The following is a 19,146-nucleotide window of genomic DNA, read 5'->3' on the forward strand; positions in this document are numbered from 1 at the left end:
TATTTTTGTCACTAAGATAAGACTTGGTTTTTTAAAGCTCTTTCTCATACGCTCATTCCCAGAAACTGTCCTTCGGTGTATTCACAAGGACAAGAAATGCACTTAAATATCATGTGTGTTTGCATAATGTCAGTGTGAGCAACAAGAAAAAGAGCTTGAATCACAAAGCAACTATAAACAAGAGATATAAAGACTAATCGAGCTGTCCTGATGGTAAAATGTGAAAAACATTGAGTCCCCTGGGAATATTTCAGTAAGTTCACTACAAACATTGGCAACTAGACTCTAATGTTGATCATTACTCACATGTGCATTTATATAAAGACGATAGTATTTGTTAAGCCTCTCAGTCTGACTCTCTGTTCCCCATAGTTTGGAAATAGAAGCTGAGGAAGGTCAAAAGTGTAAAAAAAAAAAAAAACACAAACACTCCCTCACACAATTTTATCTCTTCACTTCCGTTACCCAATATTTTCAGCTGCGCTGATCACAGAAAGCAAACTAATACTGCCAATCTTAAAGGGGATCTATTATGCAAAACTCACTATAAAGGTTTTAAACACAGTTCTGTGAATATAACCAGCATCTAATAGAATTAATCCTATTTTTTTTTATAATCACACTTCATAAAAACAGTCTGTAAAAACACTTTGATTGACATTCTCCCTTTAAATGTGTCATCAGAGGGGGGGAAAGCCCCGCCCATTAGTGATGATCTCTCCCTCATTAGCGTAGACAGCCTTAAGTGAAAAGCAGCCGTCTGCCATTTGAGTTCTGAATCTGCCACTATGCTGACACATAGGCCTTTTTTTTTTTTTTAAAGAGCACAATCTCATTTAAACCTAAAGCGACAGGATATTATTAAAAGATCATAGTGCGGCTTCAAACTAAAATTTAATGGGCATTTTATATCTTTACATTAAGGCGATATCCTTCAAAACACTAGTTTTTACCAATTTGTCCACAAGTTTTATTACTTTCAAATTTACTATATGAATAATTATTCTTTATATATATATATATATATATATATATATATATATATATATATATATATATATATATATATATATATATATATATATATATATATATATATATACACACACACACACACACACACACACACACACACAACAGTCCTGTCTGGTTCTTGAATCTGATTGGTTGATAGCCATGCAATATTCTGCCAGTAACAGCACTCGTACCGCCTCTTACCTCATCACCTTTGTGTATTACTCCACCCACGTACAGCAAAAAGCAGAGAACACTCTGTTTGACAAGTATTGCAGCTGTTGGACAACATAATGTACTTTTGAGGCTTTTTTAGTCGAGAATGTAGCTGTTTAGATTGCAGCTAGCAGTTTATTTCATACAGTTCAGCCTTATACTGTTAAAATGTGACCAAAATCAGCTGTTTTGTCATCACTTTAGACACTACTCTAAAGAATCATTCAAATACTAGCTCTAAAATGACATTGGCAAATTAGTAAAGGCTTCTGCTGTTCTGACGTCAGCTGCAGATGTGAATGAATAGCGGAAGAAAGTAGTTCCTCATACAAAAAGGTTTTTGGACTCTCCATGGTGGAGTGCTGGCAAAACAAAGAAATAAATAAAACAAAAAAATCTAACTAAACCTCAACCCACTAAACTAATTAACCAAAGAAAAACCTAGAACCAAAACCAAAATCTTCAACTTATCCAACGCTTAACTAAACTACTTAAACTATTCAAATCAAAACTACAAGGGTGGCAATTACTCCATAAACTAACACAAAACACTATTCTAATCAGAGTTGCTAGAGTTCTCGCAAACAATGTTAGCAATTAGCAAAACAAAAACTTTTATCTGATAATTCAATACTCATAGAGATCGTTCAACTTCCAGATAATCAGGTAAAGTAGGCTACAAAAAAACTTAGCTTAACAACAAAGCGACACATGAAAAAACTGAACCACAAAGAATACAAACAATGAAGAACAGGCTGGTGGACGCAAGTGAGAAGTTAGACGCTGACTCTTGTAGAAGTCCATCTATTAGCCCAAATGACGAAACTAACAGCTTGGTCGAAGGTTAAATGCATGTAAGCCTTTTCTAGTGCTTCTGAAGAGAATCTAGTTATTTATTAGAATTTATTTATACTTGTTTTTTTAGCTCAGAATTTAATTTGACTCCAATTTTAAGTGACCATCAAATTTAGACTGTATTTCTAATTGTAAGAATGGATCACATTCATCACTTATGACTCAATTTAGAGTTTCGATTTATATCTGATCCCATACTCTTCAGTTATATGTTCATTAGGGACCAAACGCCCCTCTGAGTTTCACGCCCCGGGATTTGCATACATCGTTGCAAACTGCTTAATCATCCTAAAAAAATAGTTGATTTAGCCACTTCCTTACAACTTGCTAATATCAGCGATTAGCCAAAATGACTCCATAGTGTCAAATGCGTCTCGAGAAATGAAAATCTAATCATGTCAAATCATAAAGGTAGCGCAGACCCCACTTAATCTACTGGATATAAGAGATATTAAAAGAAAGCCAGTTCAGAGATGATACTGCAAAAATACAACATCCATTACTCAAAGATAAATTAAAGTGTTATGTATACCTGACCCGAGAAGTACGTTGCAGCATATGTCTCAGAGATGCTGCAATGGGGTGTCTTGGTTATAAGATCCCAATGACATTTCCTTTAAATACTCAACTCAGAACAAAGAGCCATAAATTAAAGATAACAAAAGCTTCATGAGGCCTCTTGCTGGTCGTATGTTATCCTAAAAACTAATCAGCACCTGGAGTAAAAAGTTCATAATTGACAGACAATTTCAAACTTCAGTAGGACTTTTCCCAAACTCAGACAATAATTACCATAAAACAAGCGACTCAAAAATTGAGACCACTTATCAATCACACCGAGACATTTGAAATTATACCAAACATGCAAGTTAAAGTTACTGATTCACAAGATACACCATATGAAGCGGGTGAAGATGAGGTTCGTTTGTTTGTATACTTTATTGTCCCTCAAGAAGACATTTTCTGTGGACTCACACAGCACTTCAGCAGGTTCTGATACAATGACAATTAAAAATAAGCCAACATGCAAAAGAATTACATAAATTATCGATCAGTGTTCAACAGTCTGATTGACATTGGAATAAAAGAGTTCTTAAGTCTGTTTCGCTTCCAGCGGAAAGCTCTATAACTTCTATCAGAAGGTAAACGATCGTAAAATGGAAAGAGGACATAAGATGGGTTACTTAAAATTCTTTTCGCTTCATTCAGAGTGCATTGCTCGTAGAGTGTTTGTAAACTAGTAAAAGTTTCAGATCCTATTAGTTTTGTAGCATTTCTGATAATATTTAAAAAAAAATTATTTCAGATTTAAGATTGCCATACCATGTAGATAGACCACACCTGATAACATTTTCAAATACAGCTTGATAAAATAAGTACATGATTTTCTCATCAACACCATAAAACAATAACCTTCGTAGAAAATACAGTCTTTGGTGAAGCTTTTCACAGATTCAGTTTACGAGAGTGTCCCATGTTAGAGACCAGTCTATGTGAATTCCCAAATACTTATATGACTGTACCTGAGTGATTTCTTGATTATAGATGTGGAATCTCAGTGACCTGAGCTCTGAATGAAGAAGTGATGGGGGTGGCAGAGAGGGGGGCACGTAATGGATGACTGAGGCAGTTGAAGAACTTGCTCTTTTGCAGGTCTGCTACTCAGACTAGAAATTTTATTGTTATAATTGCATAGCAATTCTTATTGTCTTGTCTCATGAAATTCCATAACAGTTCTCTGGGTCTGATATTATGGAAAGATTTAGCCATCTTTACACTCTGGTGTTCATCCTGAACAATGCAAACAAAGGCCTTTTAAATGCAGCAGACCAGCTCCTGATTACTGTAATTGTACTGTAATGTTTGTATATTTCATTTGATGCAAAAAAAAAAAAACAATATAGGACTTTCACGTATATTTGAACTCAATTATTTATTGTTTAAAAAAATTATTTAACTAACATAACTATGAAACAAACCACAACACACAGTTCATCAAGATGACTTGACAACGAAACTATATCTAAATCTGACACTGTGCAGGCTGCACTTGTATTAAAAATAAATTTCAAATAATACAAACATAAGTAATTGAGTGAACCGTTTATTTGACCTTTGACCTGCAGTCTCTGAGGTTTTGATGAGAGCGTCTCTATTTAGCTTCTCATCGAGAGAGGAAAGTCACTCTCGCTTCTGCATAAGGTATGTTATGTTTATAAATATGAATAACAAATGAGATATGTTCCTATTAGAAGAGCATTAAATAAACACCAACTCAGCGTTTCAGGCCAGTATGAAGAAGACACTCGGCTTCATTAAATACAGCCCCAAATCAGAAAAAGTTGCGACAGTATGGAAAACGCCAAAAAAAAAGTAATTAGTGATTTCTAAATTTACTTTGACTTGTATTTTATTGCAGACAATACTACAAATATTATTTAATGTGTTCCTTATTAATTTAGATTTAATTTTCTAAATGAACACAGTCTAATTTTAGTTCTTGCAACACATTTCAAAACAGTTGGATTTACCACTTTGTAATGTTGCCATTCCTTTTAAAGGGTTTCTACAGGTTTCACAGAGTTAAATGGACTTTTTACGACATTTTTAGGACATTTATGAATGAAATTTTAGACTCATAAAGGGCTAAGGACTAAGGAATTTTTCAAATGGCCCAGATGGAAAAGATTTTTATTTGCCCTATCAAAAAATAAATAAACAAATAAATAAATATATATATTAGAATTTAATACGTTTAATAATACAATAATATATTAATAACAAAAATAAAAACAATTTAGATTTTATTTCTTAGATACGTATTTTAAATATTGTTTAAAAACAAGCAAGCTCTGGTTGTATCCATAAACTTTTTTTCCTTCCTTCCTTTTTCTGTTTTAACCACAGCTTATCAACAATACTGAAGTAGTCAGAGTGCCAAGTGTATGTTTGAGCATACCTGCCAACACTCCTGTTTTTCCTGGGAGTCTCCCATATTTCAGACCCATCTCCAGCCACCCTCCCGTTTTGTTATTTATCGCGAAAAACTCCCGTAATTTCAACCAGCCTCTCCCCCGGTCCTCAGCATTTTGGTACGGTCTCTGAAACCCCCGGGTTGCCAACATTGGTATAGGACCTAATTGCAGCAACCCCCCAAAACATGCTTAAAGTAGCTACTAACACCATAGTACCTGGCTCTTAACAGTTTTATTCCAACACTTCACCCCTGAACCTAAACCCCGGTCCCCCAGAAGCAGTTAAACACCAGCAAATTGCTCTGTTCTCAACCATGACACACATTCAGTATTAATCCAAACAGTGGCAAGTTCCTGTCAAGCTCTGACAATGTCCCACACATCAATAATCTTTTCTGATCCTTCCTTTAACAATTGGATGACGAATCCCCTGTTTTAAGCATGCAGATTACTAAAGCACTCGTCAGAAAAATGAGGGCTATAATGCTAAAGTATTTTTGCAAAAATGAACCTCAACCACTGACTCTTCAGTTTCATCTTTGGGTAACTTTCATCTAACTTTCCCCTCACACTTCCAATAATATCCAGCTGAGCACAGCGTCTTCACGACTTGATTCAACCTGGATCTGCTACAGTGTTTGTCTTCCTCTTTTTCTTTGCTACAGTGTTTGTGGGCGGGGCTGCGGGTTTAAATTTACCAAAGTTTGCGGATGCAATAGTTGGGTGGGGCTTAAGTTTTGTATCAGCGTCACTCCAAAATGGCTAAAGACTCGTTATCAAGATGATTCATTTGAAGCACTATGAGTCGGCTCTTTTATGAATCAATAGATTTAAACACGGTGCACTTTCAGATTTAAGCCTTAGCTTCATATTTCACTTCTATTAGAGCTGTTACACAAACACGCACACACACATATGTGTATATAAATATACACACACACACACACACACACACACACACTGTACATAATGTCAAAACCAAGTTTTATTTTGGATCCAATTAATCGGGATTAATATTTGGCCAGCACTAATCAATCAATCAATCAAAACACTACAATAAAAATGCAAGCAAAACACAAATCCCATTGCTGTTGTTGTTTTCTTCTAAGTGTGTTTTTACATAATGGTAATAAAAGATCATGAGATTCCCAATGACGGTGACCAGAAATTTAAAGGGTTTCATGACAAATACTCTCATCTCTCGACAAATGCTCATTATATTGACTTGAACCATAAAATCCATCTGCACGACTCCCAAAAGCAGATGCATCATATGTGGCCAGGATGATTCAGGCCATTTACTTTGCCGTGACCTTTCATTCTGAAAACCAGATCCAATAAGAGCAATTGTGAAGGCGCTTTCGTCAATGACAGCAGAAGTGTAGCTACAGATCAGAATTTAAGATTTGATTATTTTACTTATCAGAAGCATACTGAACAGGTAACCAGATCAAAATCAGATACACTAGACCTAAAGCAATACCACTCATCTTTTTTTCTTCCTGTTTGTCCTGCTCTCAGTCATATTTATTGCCAGTGATCCATCAGGATGTTCTCTGGATGTTCTCTATATGCACAAAGGAAGAGACTTTTCACTCAAATACTGAAATGTTCATGCTTTACATTTTGAATTCTTTATCATTTTACCCCAAACTTCCTGCAGGATATGTTTGACAGAATAATTAAGACTTTTTGTATGTTTGTTTGTTTTTGTTCAGTTTGTTATAAGTTACTATTAATGTGATAAATATCACCCCAATTGTATCCTCCTTACACTGGCTGCCTGTTAAGTTTCGTATTGAATTTAAAATATTACTTCTCACCTATAAAGCTCTAAATAATCTAACTCCTGTTTATCTAACCAACCTTCTGTCTCACTACAATCCAGCTCGCTCTTTAAGATCTCAAAACTCAGGGCTTCTGGTAGTACCTAGAATAGCAAAGTCGAGTAAGGGAGGTAGAGCCTTCTCCTTTATGGCTCCTAAACTCTGGAATAGCCTTCCTGATAATGTCCGAGGCTCAGGCACACTCTCTCAGTTCAAAACTAGATTAAAGACCTATCTGTTTAGTAAAGCATACACTCAATGCATCACCTAGCGGGTTTCCACACAAGTTTCTACATCTTGTTTATATACAATATGTACAGCAGCTACGCTAATTATTCTCTTTATTCTCCATTTCCACCTGGGGATCCTCATCCTGAGGTCCTCAGATTATGCGGAGTCACTGATTGGACCCAAGACCAGCGACGAGATGATCCCAAGGTGTCCATATCCGGGACCAGGCCGTATCCTGAGCAGCTGCTGTGGTGGTCATGGGAGAGTGGAGAGTATGAGACTGATTACAGTGACGCTCCAGGGACAGATGAGTCTTCGCTGAGGCCAGCTTCCAGCCTCAACTGGTGAAACTGCAGCTCACCACAAGACTTTTGGCCAGCAGAGAAATTAAAATGGTTGTGCCGAACTGAGTTTGGTTCTCTCAAGGTTTTTTTGGATTAAGTTACAGTATACAGAATTTATATCAAAATTAAGTGACTTCATGAATAAATTAACGATAAAACAAATGAAAATAAAAAAAACTAAATTTAGGTTAAAACAACTCAGCATTGATTAAAGTTAAAAATTAGTGTAATAAAAGAATATTGTAATAATTTCTTTTTTAAATAAAGTAGAATAAGTTCAAATAAAAGCGTAATAATTCATGTTTTCTGAAAAAGAGATACAATTTGAACAAATCTGAGTAAAATACTATTTTAGAATGTCATTTAACTGCTGGGTTTATCAATATTTTACCCAAATATGAAGTACACTCAAAAAAATGTGTTTAGGTTTTTACTTAAAAAAGACCTATCAAGCAAAAATCACTTTTATAAGGGGTTTAAACACAATTGTGTTACAACAGTGTGCGAATTTAACCCCTCTGTAATAGCAAATGTTAATTAATTTTATGTTTTATAAATCACACGTGATGAAAACAGTCTGCAGAAACCCTTTGATTGACATTCTCCCTTTGTACGTGTCATCAGAGGGGGAAAGTCCCGCCCATTAGTGGCCATTTCTCCCTCATTAGCATAAACAGCCCTGAGTGAGAAGCAGCTGTTTGCCATGAGAGTTTTCTTGCCGTACCTGCTGAAGATAATGTCAGCGACTAAGCGGCATTATAAATGTGCAGGTTTAGGATACACAAATGAACACTGTAGTCTCCATAGACTGCCTTTTTCTGAGACACTTCTTTTGACATTGTCAGTTTTTCACACAGATAACATTAGTCCTGTTTTGAATCTGCCACTATGATAAAGCATTAGCGTTTCTAGCTCCGCCCCTTTTGAAAAGAGTATGATCTCATTTGATTTTAAAGTGACAGTCACCAAAACGGCACAATTTAAATCAAAACCTAAAAGGGGCGGCTTCAAAGAGTTATAAAACATTGCTTGAGTGCTATTTTGTGGTAAAACTCCACACTCTGGGGGCTTCAGAGACTTATTTTACATCTAGAAAAAAGTGGCATAATAGGTCCCCTTTAAATCTTTAGGACTATATAAAACCCAACATACATGTTTGTCCATATTTTACTCAATATTTACCCATTTGAAATATGAAAGATATTTACACTTTAGAAAACAACTCAAACACTCACCAAGGAATTTTCTGCAGTTTATGCGTGAAAAATCAACAGGTGTGAAAGTTGTGATTTATTTCCTGGTGAAATGGCACATCTTGAGTCTGCGAGTCAAAATGATTTACGCAAGACTAGCATAGATTTATACAAGCAAAAGCCTGCAGCAGTGAGATCTACACCTCTGAGATAAGAGTCCTCTCTCTGAGCAAAACCAGACAGCGCTGATATGCATTAAAACACACTCCTCTCCAATCCCAATGATAATCATGCATTTCCCTACAGACGGACTATAATTTAAAAAGGACGCCATGCTTTAGTATCTTGTTAGCTTTAATTGTGGGGAAAACTGGATCATTTTGAGCCTTTGTTAGCTAATTTCATCTTCCAGGTTTAAAATCATTATTAGGGTGAAAATCGGTGACGTAGCACGAATCTGCTAGCGGAGTGATGATGGGTCGATTTCTCATTATTATTCATAGTGGAGTTTTCTTATTCTATGAGAAGACCCTGCTTCTTAATTATTCACGAGAGCACATGCTTTCTGAAGGCAAGGTGTGACCTACCAAGCTGTGAGACCTAATGACTGGGTAAAACCGAATCTGCACACGGCACAGGTGGTATGTGTTTGTTTCCATGATCCACGGGGTTTGTTACACTGTTTTTTTTAGCTGTTGGTTTGCAGCAAGCATTTTCGTCAGGAGAGATGTACGAGAATTGGAGAATGGTGGACTTTTATCAGTTGAGTTCAGACACATCGCTCATATCTGTGCTGCTGTGTTAAAATCCTCCAGATTACCAACCAGCAGGGTTAATGGTTGAAATAGAAAGGGCAAGAGACCTGCTGCACTGCTGTCCACTGTGTCTGCATTCAGACCTGAGCATTGAGGAGGAGAGAAGTCCTCTTCATTTATAGTGTTTATATAAACATTTTCATAATGATAGAACAAATTGTGGTTATGTGTATATGAAACTACAAATAACAAATGCAGGGCAATAAATTACTTGCAATTAATTGCATTTTAACTTTGTAAACTATAAACTCTTGGGCTTCCACACGGTTTGTGTCTCATTTTGTAAGCCGTCAGACAACAGTTGTTCGCTCCCCTCTTTCTCCCCTGCTCTGCCAGCCATGTCCACTTCTCCCTCTGCTCTCAGAGCTCCACACCCATCTCGGAGCATTTTTGGAAAAATTTCTAAGCTCGACTTGAACCAAAAGAGGGGAGTTTTATGGCCCTTTAATCTGTATTGTGGGTAGTTTAAAAGTGCAGTAATTCCTGAATATCCTTTTTAAATATGTAGTTTTATTTCTACTCCATGCTTTTATCAGATTTCCATAATCTCTAATGTCACGATTCAGTTCAGCAGTGATTCTGACAACATTGGCTCATTCTAAAAACGTAGCCCTATATTCATTTCTGGAGATCGTGAATTATGTAGCCAGACGTACGTATGGCTACATTCAGTTTTCAAAGCGAACGCTAAGGGGTGGTATTACACCATTCCTTTTTGTGCTTACCAGCTGATCGCTTACCTCTGTATGAACAGCTTTCCCACTGTTACCAGTTTGTCCAGTAGCTCGCCATGAACGTTGGTGGACTTGAGACACAGAGAGTGTCACACCTGTTGCAGTGCCCTAGTTTGGACACTTGAGGGCACTAGTTTGTTTTGTAGTTTCACTTCATTTCCCATAATCCTTGTATTACTGATTGTGTTATGTTACAGCTGTTTCGTGTTTAATAATTTAGTCCTGTCTTTATAAACCCTCTTGTTCTCTGTTTTAGTTGCCTTAGGATTTTGTTAGCTCCTTACGTCTGGTCATCTAGTTTTTGTATTTTGATAATTCTTGGATTCCTGTTTTGTGTTTGTTTTTGTTAGCACTCTTCAGCACTCCTACCCTGTTTTTTGTATTTACTCGTTTTTGGATTTTTGCCTGTTCTCTCGTTTGGACTAGATTTGCATCCTGCTTATAGTTCTGTGCAAGTTTTGGAAAGCTTTGTCTTTTGGGAAAACTTTGTCTTTTTGGAAACCTTAGTGTTTGTTAGAATAAATTGCTGCACTGGATTTTTTGCGTTGTGTCATTCTCCCCCACTCGTGACAGAGAGGAGTTGACCCCGACGACAATGTTCAAGTCTGGTGAAGAATGGTTTTTAGAAAGTGGGTAAGACAAAAACAGAAGCCAAAAAATAAATTAAACAATTAAATAACATGGTGAGAATGTGGTAAAATCTGAAACATAATAAAAATCAGGCGAGTGCTTTTCTTTTTCTGGATTGCTTTTGAAACTGTGTGTTGGGTTTAAGTAAGTGGGTGGGCGGGCCAATCGAGCTTTTGAAAACACTATTGGTTGGGTTTAAGGAAGGAGGAGAGTGGGTCAGTCAGCCAGTCATTCCGCAGTGGCATCTGGTGGATTTAAGTGAGAACAGCAGGTATGAATGACACTCGCAAGAGAAATTTGAGATCTCAAAAAGCGTACACAGCGGCCTCTGGTTAAAACAAAAACTGCAAAAATTTGCAGCTCCTGGGATGTATTTGCCGCTCTCTAGAAATGTCTATATTGGTCCAATTTCAGAATGAGCCTGGGTTGGATTCTGTTAAAAAATTTACTTTTGATTGTTTGTCAGTAGTTCATCTTACATCTTTGCTCTGGCGAAGAAGGTAAAAGCTCTACTACAATGTTTGTCTGCAGTGCTTTGTTTACTCCTGAGTTTTCCGCATCTCTGGATTTGTGGCCTATATGGCAAAGATAAAAAATGTTTATGGCATGCAAACAGTGCTTTATCACACATTCAGTAGTCACGCTGCATACCGTTAAAGTACTTCTCTTTTCATAAAACATCTTTAATTATACTAACAAATTAAGTTGTCATGGGAAGATACTAAACTGTGAGTGGTGAAACTGGGGCTGTATGATAAGATAGATCTATAAATAAACTGTTCACTCAATTACTTTGTATTTTTTTTAAATATAATTTTAATACGAGTGCAGCCTGCACAGTGTCAGATTTAAATGTAGTTTTGTTCTCAAATCATCATTTTGCACTCAGGCCTGTCATGATATCTATTTTTTGTTGTATGATATATTTTACCAAAATTTATTAGGTACACCTGTCCAACTGCCTGTTAACAAACATTTCTAATCAGCCAATCACTTGGCAGCAACTCAATGCATTTAGGCATGTATACATGGTCAAGATGATCTGCTGCTGTTCAAAATGAGCATCGGAAAGGGGAAGAAAGGTGATTTAAGTGTCTTTGAATGCGGCATGGTTGTTAGTGCCAGACAGGCTGGTCTGAATATTTTCAGAAACTGCTGATCTACTGGGATTTTCATGCACAACCATCCCTGCGGTTTTCATAGTATAGTTAGAAAAATAGAAAATCTCCAGTGAGCAGCAGTTCTGTGGGTGTAAATGCCTTTTTGATGCCAGAGGTCAAAGGAGAATGGCCAGACTGGTTCAAGCAGATAGAAAAGCAACAGTAACTCAAATAACCACTCGTTACAACCAAGGTCTGCAGAAGAGCATCTCTGAGCACACAACACATCAAACCTTGAAGCAGATGGGTTACAGCAGCAGAAGACCACTCTTTTAAGAACAGGAAACTGAGGCTACAATTCGCACAGGCTCACCAAAATTAGACAACAGAAGATTGGAATAACATTGCCTGGTCTGATGAGTCTCGATTTCTGCTGAGAAAGTAGGGTCAGAATTTGGCATCAACATCATGAAAGCATGGATCCATCCTGGTGGTGGTGTAATGGTGTGGGGGATATTTTCTTGGCACACTTTGGGCCCATTAGCACCAATTGAGCAGTGTCAACAACACAGCCAACCTAAGTATTGTTGCTGACCATGTCAATCTCTTCATGACCACAGTGTGCACATCTTCTGATGGCTACTTCCAGCAGGATAACGCGTCATGTCATAAAGCGTGAATCATCTCAGACTGGTTTCATGAACATGACAATGAGGTCCACTCAAATGGCCTCCACAGTCACTAGATCTCAATTCAATGGAGCACCTTTGGGATGTGGAGGAAAAGGAGATTCGCATCATGGATGTGCAGCTGACAAATCTGCAGCAACTTTGTGATGCTATCATGTCAATATGGAGCAAAATGTCAGGAATATTTCCAGTACCTTGTTGAATCTATGCCATGTAAGACCATTTTATGCCACTCATTATATAACGCCAGAATGACAATAAATAATATAATAGCATCAATGCAAACACAGTCTTTCAAAGAACACTTAATATTTTAGTCTTAAGTATATTTATTTTAATTACAATCATTTTAACAGTTTGTTAATTAGGCACTGGAATCAGAATATAAAAACACATTTCCTAAACAAATATTAATAATAAATGTTTACAAAAAAAGTGCAAGATAAAAAGTAACAGAGGCTGTGATATCTGCTACCAGATCTATTTTCAGCTGTCAGACACCCACATGAAACCCACATACTGACACTGACACCTCCAACAGAGATAGAGATGCTGCACAATCAGCTAAAATGTTGCTAAAATTGTTTTTTATGTATGGGCGATAAAAAATCCTCCACCAAAAATGATTGAGGTCATGTCCATGTGTTCTGCAATACGTCGATATATTGATATCATGACAGGCCTAACTGCACTGTGTTTTGTGTTTTACTTCATAGTTATGTTAGTTAAATATTTGGTTTGGAACAATAAATAATTGAGTTCAAATATATAAATATATGTGTGTGTATATAATCCCATTTTGTTGTCCAAACATTACAGTAAAAAGGCTACTTTAATATTTCAAATAGCCTTTGTGAAAAGGATATGTCAAAATTTAGATTAAATATTATTCTTCTAAGTGAAGCTGCTTTGACACAATTTACAATTTACAATGTAAAAGCGCTATACAAACAAAGGTGAATTAAACTGAATTTATTATTATTTCTTCACCATTCAGAATAACAGATATGAAACTACATATGCTTTTCTGACCTAAACTTAATAGATTAATTAATTAATTAATTTTTTTTGGCTTAAACGCTTATTAATCAGGGGTTGCCACGGTGGAATGAACCACCAACTATTCCAGCAGATGTTTTACACAGCGGTTGCCTTTCCAGCTGCAACCCAGTACTGGGAAACAGCCATACACTCTTACATTCTCACATACATATACACTACGGCCAATTTAGTTTACCTATAGCGCACGTCTTTGGACTGTGTGGGAAACCGCAGCACCCGGAGGAAACCCACGCCAACACGGGGAGAACATCCAAACTCCTCACAGAAATGCCAACTGGCCCAGCCAGGATTCAAACCAGCGACCTTCTTCCTGTGTTCCTGTGTTAACCACTGAGCCACTATGCCATCCTACTTACTAGATATTTATTAGAAACATAATATAAATTATATATAAATTAAATTCATTCATTCATTCTCTTGTCGGCTTAGTCCCTATATTAATCTGGGGTCGCCACAGCTGAATGAACAGCCAACTTATCCAGCATGTTTCATGCAGCGGATGCTCTTCCAGTTGCAACCTATCTCTGGGAAACATCCATTACCACTAATACACTACGGACAATTAAGCCTACCCAATTCACCTGTACCGCATGTCTTTAAGCTGTGGGGGAACCCGGAGCACCCGGAGGAAACCCATGCGAATGTCGGGAGAACATGCAAACTTCACACAGAAACCCCAACTGACCCAGTCGAGGCTCTAACCAGTAACCTTCTTGCTGTGAGGCGACAGCACTACCTACTGCGCCACCACGTCGCCTATAAATTAAATTTTAAAGTAATAAAACTTGTGAACAAATTGGTAAAATATAGTTTTTGATAGATACTGTCGAAGTGTATAGACATAAAATGACTATTAAATATTAGTTTGAATCTGCACTGTGATCCTTTAATATGAGTCTAACATGAGCCTTTTAATAAATATCAATAGTACTCAGTATAATTACTGTTTTTACATTACCGTGATTGCCGGGTTTAGGGTTAAGGTAGGGGTGGACGTTAATAAAATACAATTGATGGATAATTTGATAAATAATGTAAATAATTCTCGTTAACTTGCAGTATCCTTCAATACTTCACAACGTTGAACGGGTTTCAAACGGCATCTGCTGTCCTCTTGTGGCCATGAGGGGAAACTGTTTATCCTACAAGAATTTATTTTGAAGACAAGGTGAAGCAAAGTATTTCTTAAAACTTATTATTAAAAGAATCTGAACAGGATGTGTTCTCAAGAAGTATTAAGGAGCTAAACCATAGTGAATTTTTTTTTTTATTGGATTAACTTTTTTTTTTTAAGGTAAGTGGTTGCAAACTATTTATTTAGGCCGAATTTAAACAAATTAAGTTGATCATAGCTAAACATAATTTGTTTAAATTCAGCCCAACAAAAATCAAGCTATTAGCATTTTAAAATATTATATAAATATATTAACTACAATATTTATTGTTCAGAACACCGGTGGATATTTGTTTTACTTTTTGTCATATTTTTATTTTTGTTATTTACTTAGTTATTTTTTTATAAATTTACTTTACTGTTCATATATTTATTTGTTTATTTATTGTGGGCTGTTTCATTACTTGTTCTCTTTTTGTTTCTTTTTTTCACTGTTTTACAATTCATTCATTCATTCATTTTCTTTTTGGCTTAGTCCTTTTGCTACTCTGGGGTCGCCACAGCGGAATGAACTGCCAACAATCCAGCTTATGTTTTACGCAGCGAATGCCCTTCCAGTTGCAACCCATCCCTGGGAAACATCCATACACACTCATTCACACATATACACTATGGACAATTAAGCTTGCCTGGTTAACCAATAGCGCCTGTCTTTGGACTGTGGGGGAAACCGGAGCACCCGAAGGAAACCCATGCTGACATGGGGAGAACATGCAAACTCCACACAGAAATGCCAACTGACCCAGCTGAGGCTCAAACCAGCGACCTTCTTGCTGTGAGGCGATCGTGCTACCCACTGCTCCACAGTGACGTCTACAATTTATCAATTCATTTTCCTTCGGCTTAGTTCCTTATTTATCAGGGATCGCCACAGCAGAATGAACCGCCAACTATTCCGTCATATGCTTTACGCAGCGGATACCCTTCCAGCTGCAACCTAGTATTGGGAAACTCCCATACACACTCATTCACACACACACACACACACACACTCATACACTGCGGACAATTTAGTTTATTCAATTCACCTATAGCGCATATCTTGGGACTGTAGGAGAAACTCCACACAGAAATGTCAGCTGACCGAGCCGGGACTCAAACCAGTGACCTTCTTGCTGTGAGGTGTTGCTGTGACAGTGCTAACCACTGAGTCACTGTGCCGCCTATATAAGTATGTTTACTTTAATGAGTAAAAAAAAAAAGTAGATTAAATGTTAAGATTAAAATATGAGACAAAAAATAATTGACAAGTTTAATGAAAAGTACATGTGTTATTTACTGTGGTTACTAACTGAAAAAGGGTGGCGCAGTGGGTAACGCTGTCGCCTCACAGCAAGAAGGTCACTGGTTTAAGCCTAGGAGAGGGCAGTTGACATTTCTGTGTGGAGTTTGCATGTTTTCACAGGGTTGGTGTTGGTTTTCTCCAGGTGCTCCAGTTTCCCTCACAAGCCCAAACACATGTGCTATAGGTGAATTGAATAAACTAGTAGCGTATGAGTGTGAATGAGAGTGTATGGGTGTTTCCCACCGATGGGTTGTGGCTGGAAGGGCATTAACTATGTAAAACATATGGATAAGTTGGCAGTTCATTCTATTGTTGCAATCCCTGATTATTATAAGCCAAAAATAAAACAAATGAATGAACTAACTACATGAGACCAACCCCAATTTTGCTAAAGAAAAGCTATTAAAATTATACCTGACCTGAAGGTATTATTATGATTTATGAGTCAAACATTGTTCTTATATTTAAACACACATGTTACGCATTGTCTACATCACTTCTACATTACAACTTATACTTTACTACTTTCACAGGCAAACCACATCCTAAATTTTATAAGCTTAATATGCTTACATTTTTATTCTAATATTTACTGAGACAGAAAAAAAAAAGTTGGCGATTCATTCCACTGTGGCGACCCCTAATAAATCAACATTCCACAGCGGAATGAACTGCCAACTATTTCAGAATATGCACAGCAGATGCCCTCTCAGCTGCAACCCAATATTGTTAAAACGCACACTCTCACATTCACACTAGAGGGCGACATTTTTTCAGGAAACCCATGGTACAGAATAAGAATAAGCAGACAGGAGCGGGATTCAACCAATAAAAAGATGACAAAAAAATGCATCGCCATTTTGTAGTTTCCTTTTATTAGAGGAATTACCAAGCACATCACACATGACGTCACATGGGTTCAACCGTGTATACCGATTGCAAAAAAAAACGACAGGTTGCAATAGCAAACATGTCATGTTGTGCGGAAGAATGCTAAATTCGAGCAGCCATCATAAGAGCTGAATGAGTGAGGACCTAATTAAAAATGCTGGACTCTGTAGAGTTCACGCTATGCTGAATCATACACATTAATCATTTTTGATTGGAGCAATGATTTCAGAAAAAAAATGTTAAATATGGTGAATTAAACTGCGGACACTGAATGCTTAGAATGACATGTAAAAATGTAAGTTCACATATCCTGCCGTACAGGTGTAAAGTTCACTGTCAGAATGCAGTTGTTTTGCTTGTTGATGATTACATGCAGGCCTTGTATAGCTCAATCTTATATCCTTGTCTTTGGCTAGGCAGAACCTCTGTTTTTAGCAATACAGCGTGTTGAATTTGGTAATCATGGAGCATTATCTCTTGCACATGACCACACAGAACAACACTGTTGGCATCCAAAGACTTGTAGGCCTTTAACTTCTCTCTTGTAAAAAAACTTGGAGTTTCAATGAGATAGTTGTATATTTGGGGCTGGATGCTTGGGCATTTCGTCTTATCCAATATCCATTGGGAAGGTGTTATCACAAATGGACCTGTCAGATGAACGCCACTCACTTTAATGTTAATTTTGCTGAATCACTGTGTTTATCACTGGGTGAAAAACTGTTATAATATGCTGAAAGCATTATGTAAATGATATATATAATATGTAATCAATATAACTTATCTCTAATACAACAAAAAACTCTGTACCACATCGGATGTCATTCCCTTGTTGTAAATGCTAGCACTCCCGGGGGTTTTTTTCTGTAACCTTGCTGCACGCATCCTGAATGTTTACAAACTAGTCATTCGTCTATACGATTACTGTGTAACACAATTAAAAAAGAACTACATGACCCAGAAGCCATCAGCGCTGGAACCCACAGAGAACTTAATGTGGTGATAAAAAGTTTTGCAGCGCAAAGTCAGAAGTAATGAAAAGTCTATTATTTTAACAGAACTAGTCAGGATGTCTGAAATATTAATGAAGTTCATGAGAGTAAACTGTGATGGTGATGGCACGCTGTATGCTTCTTGTAAAACATGCTTAGTCCATACACCAGTGACTGAGGGACGAGCAGTCTGAAAAGGCACACTTGCAATACAAACTCGGGAAAGAATAAGCCAAGCATCTTTTCGTTAAATATCATCTGACCAACAAAATGGTTCGCAACCGTCAAAGGTTCAGTGTTTTCATCCTAATTAAAATTTAATAAACTGAACTGAAACTAGAAGACCTATTGCATGTATGGTGGTGAGTGACAAGGACTGGAATATCTGCTGTTAACTTTTCATGTGCCTAACTTTCTCTATAAAACCAGAATCAAACTGAAAGTGTTCATGTATGATTGGTACTCTAAAGCTTATGTCAAATCTTTACCACCTGATGCAGAACTTGCTATTTTTGGATATTCACAACACATTTCTCATCTCCCACATGGCCTCCAGCAGTCTTTGTCTTTAGGTATGATTGTGGCCAAAAGGCTTTTGCTTCGACATTGGAAGTCATCTTCACCTCCTACATTTCAAATGTGGATTGCAGACATGACTTCGGTAATACAGATTGAAAGACTGAGATTTTTGAGGACTCATTATATTGAAAAATAGAGATTAATAAATTTAAACTATCTAGACGAGCAAACCAGCCACTCAACCTCTGAGGATACTTCAGAGACTTAATTTACTTATTTTACATATTTAATTATTTAATTTTACTTCTTTATTCTATTTTCTGTTGTCACTTGCTAAACTGTGATGTCATTGTTATTTGTTCATTGACTCATTGTATGGGATTTGTTCGAGACAGTGCCTAGTGTTGTGTGTGTTTGTGTATGTGTGTATATATGTATGTGTGTCTTTGTGGTTGTTCTTGAAAAATCCAATAAAATACAATTATTAAAAAAAGAGAAAGTGTTCATGTATTTAGGATGCATATAATGCATACAGCCACATGTTTTACTAAGAATCTTGGTGTGAATTATGTACTTTTTTTTTCTTTTATTTACTGTAACT

The 19,146-nt window shown here is 36.9% G+C and overlaps 1 protein-coding gene across 1 annotated transcript in view; it reads right to left on the reverse strand.

Moving 5' to 3' along the window:
- phgdh (phosphoglycerate dehydrogenase) overlaps positions 1-19,146 on the reverse strand; it is a 722,740-nt gene that overhangs the window by 497,170 nt on the left and 206,424 nt on the right. The gene's annotated exons all lie outside the window — the stretch shown is intronic.

Source organism: Danio rerio, chromosome 9, assembly GCF_052040795.2.
Source record: "Danio rerio strain M-AB ecotype USA chromosome 9, GRCz13ab, whole genome shotgun sequence".
Classification (NCBI taxonomy): domain Eukaryota; kingdom Metazoa; phylum Chordata; class Actinopteri; order Cypriniformes; family Danionidae; genus Danio; species Danio rerio.